Consider the following 9,549-nt stretch of genomic DNA (forward strand, 5'->3'; position numbering starts at 1 on the left):
CTTTGATGATATTAGCATTAGTGAAATCAGTTCCAATAAGATAGCAGCTTAAACAAGAATCAGACTAGTTAATGAGGCACTGTTTTTATTTTCTCTGAAAGCGTTTCTGAACAAAAGGATCAATGCTTCTCTGAAGTGAAGCAGGCACATGGCTTGTTCATGATTTTCTTAAGTCCTTTGGCTTCCTATTTATAGAACTTTATTCTGCCCATGTTACGAATGTTAGATCTGACCAGGTACATGCATAAGAAAGGTTTGAATGGATATGGGCCAATCGTGGGCAGTTTAAAGGGATTTCCCACATGTCCCAGTTACACTAGTCTCACCTTTTCCCACGTTTGGTCCATATCCCTCCAAACCTGTCCTATCCATGTACCTGTCTAACTGTTTCTTAAACGTTGGGATGGTCCCAGCCTCAATAACCCCCTCTGGCAGCTTGTTCCATACACCCATCACCCTTTGTGTGAAAAAGTTACCCCTCAGATTCCTATTAAATTTTTTTCCCCTTCGCCTTAAACCTATGTCCTCTGGTTCACCTACTCTAGGTAAGAGTGTGCATCTACCCGATCTATTCCCCTCATGAGAACTACATAAGAATATAATAAAATAGGAGCGGTGTGCTCCATTCAGCCCTTCAGTCTTGCTCTGCCATTCCATAGGACCATAACTAATCTGCCCCAGACTTCATTTCCACTTCTGTTCCCCTGGGGCCAAATTTAAATATAATGTATGCACTTCCACTTTAAATATCTCCAATGATCTAGCCTTCTAACTCACATGATTCCAGAGATTCTCTGCTCACTGCAAGGAGAGGGTCTACTTACTGAATTTTGCTGACCCTGTTTTGGAAGAAGAGATTTATTCCATTCATTCATCAATAGTAAGGCCATTGCTTAATGATTGTTCACTAGTCGGCCTTGAGGAGATGGTAGCTCTCCGACAGAATAAAATCATGTTCATGCCATAATATATTGTGTATAAAAGAACATGCTTCTTGTCACAAGTCAGACGAGAGCAAGGAAAATTATCTTTCCAATCCCTTCGTCAGCAAGATAGCATAACAGAAGTAGTGTCGTCAGCTGGAATTTTATGAACATCCATAAAAAAAAACATAAAAATACCAGCTGGTTCTTCAAGACTCACACTCAAATCATGTTGAAATTAAGCATTATGATCTACGATAGCTTCCTCTCGTGCAATCCTTCGGAAGAAGCAGTCTCTGTCAGTGGTTTCACTGCCTCAGAAGAAGAAGATAATTTGCTGTGTAGGAAGGAACAGCAGATGCTGGTTTATACCGAAGATAGACACAAAATGCTGGAGTAACTCAGCGGCTCAGGCAGCATCTCTGGAGAAAAGGAATAGGTGACTCTTCAGGTCGGAACCCTTCTTAAAACTCTAAATTCACTGGCTCTCCTTGCTTTCTGCTGCACACGTAGCACTCCACCAGGGAGTTGAACACTGAAAAGCTCGTTTCCCCTTGGGTATCTACCATTATAGTAACAGGTGAAGTCCTCTAACTCCAGTCGCTCACCTCATCCTGTACAGCCCCATTCCCACCGTCGTGCAAGGACACAGCAGCAGCTGCATATCGTAATATAACTGGTGAATATATAATTAAGCAGCGTCTGAAAAATTTGGCAATGTTCGCCGTTCCTATTTTATTAATGCGCAAAACCCAAGCATATGGCTCGACAAGCCAATTACTAGGACGAGAAAATCGATCCAATCGTTCCTTAATGACACATCAAGACGCACTGTGTAAAAGCTGAAATACCAGTGACATCTGCTATTGCCAGTTGATAGACGTCTCCTTTTTGGTCATTGTAAATGGCTGCTATAAATCAGTCATGCTTTTGTGTGACATCCCTTGAAAATATACTGTAGAGTGGTCATCATTCAAGAACATTGTAGCTGAGAGGGGAAATTATATTCATTTTCTTTGCCGTTTTAGAGGTGTAATGGCATGTCTGTCCTTCAAAGGTAGAATCTAAACTGCTTTCACCTACCAATGGCGTGCAATTGGGTCTAATTTAGTTATTATCACGAGAGGGCGAAGTTAATGATATTCCACAGCTTCAGGGCCAAAATCCTCTCAACCAATTTTCAAAATAACTCCTTTTCCCCAAACGCTTTTCTAAAAATAAGCTCCCCCTATGTAGAGTGGAGGAGAGTAGCTTTCCTTTCAGAGCGTTTGAGGGATATGACAATGCACCAAACGTCCCTGAAATACGTGGTTTCCTGATTATTTCAGAGGGCTTTTAAGAGTCATATTGCTGTGACAATGGATCACATTTAGCCAGTCTGGGTAAGAAAAGACAATTTCCTTTCCTGAAGGAATTTGATTGAACCAGAAGCTTTTATTTTAAATGACAATCTATGAATCTCATTATTCATGCAAGCTCCTTCTTTAGGTTCCAGTTTTTCAAATGTAATTTTATTTAAACACTGAAATTTAATCTCCGTGGCTGCCATGGTTAAACTCCAGGCTTCTGGGTACTAGACCAATAATTTAACCACAGTGCTATCATACTGAAAAAGGATTATGCAGCCGAGAGTTCTCCCTTGGTTCTCACTTCATCACTGGTGAAGCAAGATTTCATTGATCTTTCCAGTTCCCAAGAAAGCAAGGGGATGTATATTAGCAGAATTTCATATGCTATGAGCGTCACTTACAGGTATTTTCACCCAATGTGCAATTCCATTGATTCCCTGAATGCAAGTGTTTTGCAAAGAATAAGAAAAATATAGGATCCTATCCATGAAACCTGAAGAGTTTCTTCCTACTCTGGTGTAGAATCCCATATGCATGCCTTTTTTCATTCATTCAGTCTGTGATATAGCCACACCCAGGATGTAACTTGGATCCCCATTGCTTTGAATTCCAGCATTACCAGGTACCGACCGGTTCCAAAGGCTTTTGATTTCCAAGACATTTGCATCACTAGCTTTTCAACGTAAGAATGAGTGTGTCAATCTGGAACAGCCTGTGCATTAATATGCTTTGCATTTTAACGAGAAACAGTACGCTACTGACTTGCATTAACCTTGCTAGCAGCAATGAAATAGTATTGCAGTTTGATGCTGAGTGCCAGCCAATAACCTTATTTTATTCTCTTTTTATTGCATTCCTTATATCTTTTTTTCTAAATTATCAGTTACAGACAGCTCAAATTATCGATCAAAGCCTACTAGACCTGATAGTGTGTTGCTGAATATATTAATCAATACATTATTTCAATAAATATTGGTTCAGCATCTGTCTTTGTCCCATCCTGTAATTATTTCACCGAAAATCATACTTAATCAAGGCTGCTTGTATTGTTTCCTTGCTCAGTTTCCTTAGGAAAAGGAATGAGAAAACTGCCCTGTTGCTGTATCGTGAATTGAGGCATAAAATAAATATTTTACACATTTTGTTCCTGCCACTGACATTATTATACTTGACATTGTTACCAAAATATGCACCTGTGTATTGAAATAAAATGGAGTGCTGTGCAAGGTGTGAAATCAATCCAAATATTATGGCAGCTAAACATATTGTGTGAGAATACCACCAAACACATTCTTCTCTTCTCTCTTAGCAGCCCATCTGGATCAAGAATGTCCTATTCTACTTCAGAACTCTAGGTTCTGAGTTGACTGATGAAAGCCTCAATTGCATTCTGCATTGCAACCAAAACATGGCCAGCCCAATTGAGCCAACTACCACAAGCAGAGAGCAGTCCTGAACTACTATCTACCTCATTGGTGACCCTTGGACTATCCTTGATCGGACATTGCTGGCTTTAGCTGCACTAAACATTATTCCCTTATCATGTATCTAAACACTGTAAATGGCTCGATTGGAATTATGTATTGTCTTTCCGCTGACTGGATAGCATGCAACAAAAGATTTTCACTGTACCTCAGTACGTGTGACTATAAACTCAACTGAACTAAACTGAACTGAACTGAATGTAATTAGAGCATCATTTATTTTTGGTTAATCTATTTTGGTTGGAATTCTGGTTGGATTCGGTTTGGAATTCTGTTTTGGAATTCTGATTTTGGTTTGCTTATCCTTACCAAATTTTGTGGAGACTACACTGGGAGTACATGGCCATTAGCTTAAGATGCTTTTCTTGCCACAAGGTTAGATGTAACCATAAAGCTATCTGTTGTTGTCCCCATGATATACTGGCATCTATACACCTAGATTTTGTTGTTCCATCGTTTAACTGTGTAAAGGGCATTTTAGATTATCTTGTGGCATTAGGATTGGGTTTCTTGGTTAATATTTAGACCCCAAATGCCTAACCTTTACCATGGATATCCAGTCCATTTACACATCCATTTGCCATCAGGAAGGCCCTCCACCTCTTCCTTGAACAGAGACCCAATCAGTTACCGTTTTCTAACACTCTTCTCCGCCTGGTAGAACATGTTCTCATACTCCACAACATCTCGTTTCTTTCTTCGAGTTAAAGGCGTAGCAAAGGTCACTCGCATGGGCCCCAGCCTCTTTGTTCATTGCATTGACCAGCCCTTGTTCCAAACGTACACTGGCACCATTCCCCAACTCTTTGTCTGCTACATCGATTATTGCAACAGGCTGCCTCCCACGCGCATGTAGAACTCGATATGATACGACACGATATAACTTTATTTATCCCAGGAGGGAATTTGATTTGCCAAGTCATAAAAACACAAAATGCATGAAACATGAAATTAAAGTGACGAGTGGAAAGGCTTGGGAGTTTTGCAAAGATTTGGGGGGGGGGGGGGAATAATAACTTGTTTATTTCATTACCTTCACACTAATGTCCACCCTGCTAAACCCAGTGGTACAGCGGTTGAATTTCATCTTTGCTGCACGAGCGATCCAGGTTTGATCCTGACTACGGATGCTGTTTGTACGGAGTTAGCATATTCTCCCTGTGAATATGTGGGGTTTTTTTAGGGTTTATTTCCATATTCCAAAGACGAGCAGGTTTGTAGGTTAATTGTTTGTGTAAAATTACCCCAAGTATGTAGGATAACTCGGTGGGTCAAAAGGCCTGTTTTCACAACGTATCTCTAAGTTAAACCAAATTCCCGCAATTATTTGGACTGCACCTCCTCCCAACCTTCCACTTGCAAATATACCATCCTCTACTCTCAGTTTCTCTGTCTCTGCCGCATCTGCTCCCAAGATGAGACTTTCCATTCTAGGACCTGAGTGTCCTTTTACATCATTCACTAAAAATAAGCATGTAGGTACAGCAGGCATTGAAGAAAGCTAATGGCATTCTGGCCTTCATAATGAGAGAAGTTGAGTATAGGAGAAAATAGGTTCTTCTTCAGTTGTACAGGGCCCTGGTGAGACCACACCTGGAGTATTGTGTGCAGTTTTAGTCTCCTAATTTGAGGAAGGACATTCTTGCTATTGAGGGAGTGCCGAGTAGGTTCACGAGGTTAATTCCCGGGATGGCGGGACTGTCATATGATGAAAGAATGGAGCGACTGGGCTTGTATTCACTGGAATTTAGGATGAGAGGGGATCTTATAGAAACATATTAAATTATTAACGGATTGGACACGCTAGATGCAGGAAACATGTTCCCGATGTTGGGGGAGTCCAGAACCACAGGCCACAGTTTAAGAACAAAGGGTAGGCCATTTAGAACTGAGATGAAGAAAAAAGTTTTCACACAGAGAGTTGTGAATTTGTGGAATTCTCTGCCTCAGAAGGCAGTGGAGGCCGATTCACTGGATGCATTCAAAAGAGAGTTAGATAGAGCTCTTAGGGCTAGCAGAATCAAGGGGTATGGGGCGAAGGCAGGAACGGGGTACTGATTGTGGATGATCAGCCATGATCACATTGAATGGTGGTGCTGGCTCGCAGGGATGAATGGCCTACTCCTGCACCTATTGTCTATGTTGACATGCAAAATGCCTTCTTTCTCTCATATTCAGGGTCCCCCTCCCACCCCCACCCCCCACTGCTATCGTAGATGAGTCCTTTACACGCATCTCCTCCTTGTCCTGTAGTTCTGCTGTCATTCTCCCTCCCCCCCATATGGAACAAGGATAGAATTCCCCTAGTCATTACCTTTCACCCCACCAGCCTCCACATACAACACATCATTTACCGACATTTCTGCCACCTTCAACGTGATCCCTGCAAAGGTCACATCTTCCCATTCCCACCCATTTCGGCTTTTATGTGTTACCGAGTAGACTTGATGGGTGGAATAGCCTAATTGTATTCCTATCACATGAGTTATGGCCTTTCGGTTTCCGGAAGTGGCGGCGCTGCCCCTTGTAGCTCCAGCTCACCTGCAGTCCGTCCGTCTGTCTTTTCTTTTTTGTTTTTCTTTTCGTTTGTCCTGTTGTTTTAGTTTATTTAGTTTATTTTAGTTGTGTATGTGTGAGGGGCGGGAGAAACTTGTTTTTAGTCTCTTCCTTCGGGGGGATGCGACCTTTTCTTGTCGTATCCCCCGTCTCCGTCCACGTCTGCGCTGAGGCCTAATCGCGGAGCTGGCGGACTCCAACTGGGACCGACCTCGAGGCTCCGGAGGCAGAGCCAGGACTTTCCAACGCGGGGCTGGCCGACTTCGGGGCTGTGGTGGCATTGCAGCGGCGGCGGCCCGACTTCGGAGCCTCGGAAGCTCGGCCGCGGGGCCAGTGGATGACAACGTTGGGAGCTCGCAGGTCCCAGGTTGATGACTGATTCTCGGGAGCTCCCGCAACAACAGCTTCGTCCGCTGGACTGGAGGGTGGCAGCTTCGACCGCCCCGGGCCACGGAGTTTGAACCGGCCCATTCGCAGAGCTCGGATTCGGCCGCGGGACTTACCATCACCCAACGGGGGGGGGGGGCAACATCGAAAGCCTGGATCACCTCAACACAGTGGGAGAACAAGGATGGAAGAGACAAGGACTTTAAGACTTTTGCCTTCCATCACAGTGAGGAGATGCCTGGTAGACTCACTGTGGTGGATGTTTAACTGTGTTCATTGTATGTTCTGTTATTTTATTCTATGTCATGACTACAAGGTATGCAATTTCGTTCAGACTGAAAAGTCTGAATCACAATAAAGGATAGTTTATACTTTATACTTTACTTTATACTTTCGGCTTTCCACAGAGACTGCTCCCTCCGCAACTCCTAGGTTCACCTAGGTACATTCCCTTGCAACTGCAGGAGATACAACACCTGGCCCTATATCTCCTCCCTCACATCCATCTAGGGACTTCAGCAGTCCTTCCAGGTGAGACAGAGGTTCATGTGCACATCCTCTAACCTCATCTACTGTATCCAGTGCTCCCATATGACCACCTTTACATCACCAAGGCCAAGCATAGACTCGGCGACCATTTTGCTGAACACTTGCGGAACACTTGCTCTTGTTTGCTGCATCTCCCAGCTGCTAACTATTTTAACTCCACTTCAAAGTTTTCAAAGTTCTTTTATTGTCACATGTACCAGTTAAGGTACAGTTATATGTGAATTACCATACAGCCATATGAAAAAAAGCAACAAGCCACACAATTACATAAATGTTAACATAATCGTCCACCACATTCCCCACATTCCTCACTGTGATGGAATGCAAAACGTCCAAACTTCTTCCTCTTTATTCTCCCACGGTCAGGGTAGTGACCAGAGTAGTGAATAAAGAACCATCAATCGGGGCGATCGCAGCTCCCACAGCCGGCAGTCGAAGCTCCCGTGTCGGGGTGATCGAAACTCCCGTGTCGGGGTGATCGAAACTCCCGTGTCGGGGTGATCGAAACTCCCGCGTCGGGGCGGTCGAAACTTCCACGGCTTGGAGTCGCCATGGGCTCCGTGATGTTAAAGTCCACAAGCACCCACGGTTGGAGCTCTGAGGTCGATCCCTGGCAAAGGGATCGCATGCTCCGCGATGGTAAGTCCACAGGCTCCGCGATGGAGCTTCTCGAAGACGGTCTCCAGCAAAGGCTGCCAACTCCTCGATATTAGGCCATAGTGCGGACGGAGATACGATACGGAAAAATGTTGCATCTCCGTCGAGGTAACAGATTAGAAAACGTTTCCCCCAACCCCCCTCCCCCACCAACCCCCACATAAAACAAGCTAAAGAACACTAAAAATATACATTTAACCAATACTATTAAAACACAAAGGAAAGAAAGGACTGACAGACAGTTGGCGAGGCAGCCATTTCTGGTGCCACCCATTGGCTCAACCTATCATTCCCATACTGACCTATCTATCCTGAGTCTCCACCATTGCCTGCGTGAGGCAAACGAACTCCAAGGTAAAAAAAACAATGTATTTAATTAACCCACAGATCCCCCCCACACACTTACTGCCCCCCCCCCACCCTGTTTTTCCTCCTTTCTTCCCCATGCCCTACTTGGTTGTGCTCCCATTTCTCACTTTCCCCTTCCACAGGTCCTCTTCCATCTATATGCCTTCTTCTATTCACATTTTGTGCACCTTCTGCCTTTATCTCCTCATCTGTCACTTTTTGTCTTTTCATCTATGGCCTTTGAACAACCATCTGCCAAACAATACTCCCCCTCGCCTGTATCCACTTCCTCCTTTGGCCCACCTCCCTTCCATCTTTTTCCCCTCCCCTCCCCCCCTCCACGCAATACAATCAGTCTTAAGAAGGCTCCCTGACCTGAAACGTCGCCTATTCATATTTTCTGGAGTTGCTGCCTGATCCGCTGAGTTACTCCAAGGCCTGTGTCTTTTTTATTAAAATTCTTTCAGCAGTAACGGCAACGACTTCAGCACATTATAATGCATGAAAAACCTTGCTTGTCTTGTCAATGTGCATCACATTGTATAAATTTAATCTCCTGCTTTTCAGCACCACAGATTTTACCCAGCTGAAATATCCTTCTAAACCTGCCATATGATTGTTGGAATGCTGTTGCAGACACACAGGCTGACCTTTTCTTTCAGGGGTGAGCCTGATGAGCAAGCTATGGGCTTGAATGTGAAAATAGTCTCCCGCCTTTAGGTGAAAGTAAGGAACAAATAAAATACATAATCATTAGCAACCTTGCTCCAGGGTTAAATCAATGTAAACTATTTGGTGGCTTTGGAAAGCTGACAGCAAGTATTACATTTTGGTTCTTCCAAGGTTAGAGCTCTTTGTGTGTGGCTGCACATTTCATTCATCAGTTGGAAATGACCTGCCATTTTTCAATGCTAGATTGAAAACCCAGCTTCTCTCCTGTCCCGTTTGAATGGCCAACTTAATGAATTGATATAGATTATTCCATACAAAAAAAACATTTAAAACTGATTCATAATTTAAGTGGCTTAAATCCCTCCTCTGTGCGATGCACTTCAATAAAATCAACTGTCCTTTGACTCACCAATTCAATATTATTCATACATCCTTTAATAATTTTTTCAATTAACTTCAGATATTATGTGCCATTATTCTGAATTACAGTGTCGCATGGAACATCTTAACTTCTAAATATTATATTGAATGTATCGGTGCAGATGAGTAAACCTTGCAAATGTCCTGCTTCTGGCACAAAATATTATTTTGTTGGAGTAACGTTCAAAGTATTGGACCCAGAGG

Source organism: Amblyraja radiata, chromosome 7 (assembly GCF_010909765.2).
Source record: "Amblyraja radiata isolate CabotCenter1 chromosome 7, sAmbRad1.1.pri, whole genome shotgun sequence".
In the NCBI taxonomy this organism is placed as follows: Eukaryota; Metazoa; Chordata; class Chondrichthyes; order Rajiformes; family Rajidae; genus Amblyraja; species Amblyraja radiata.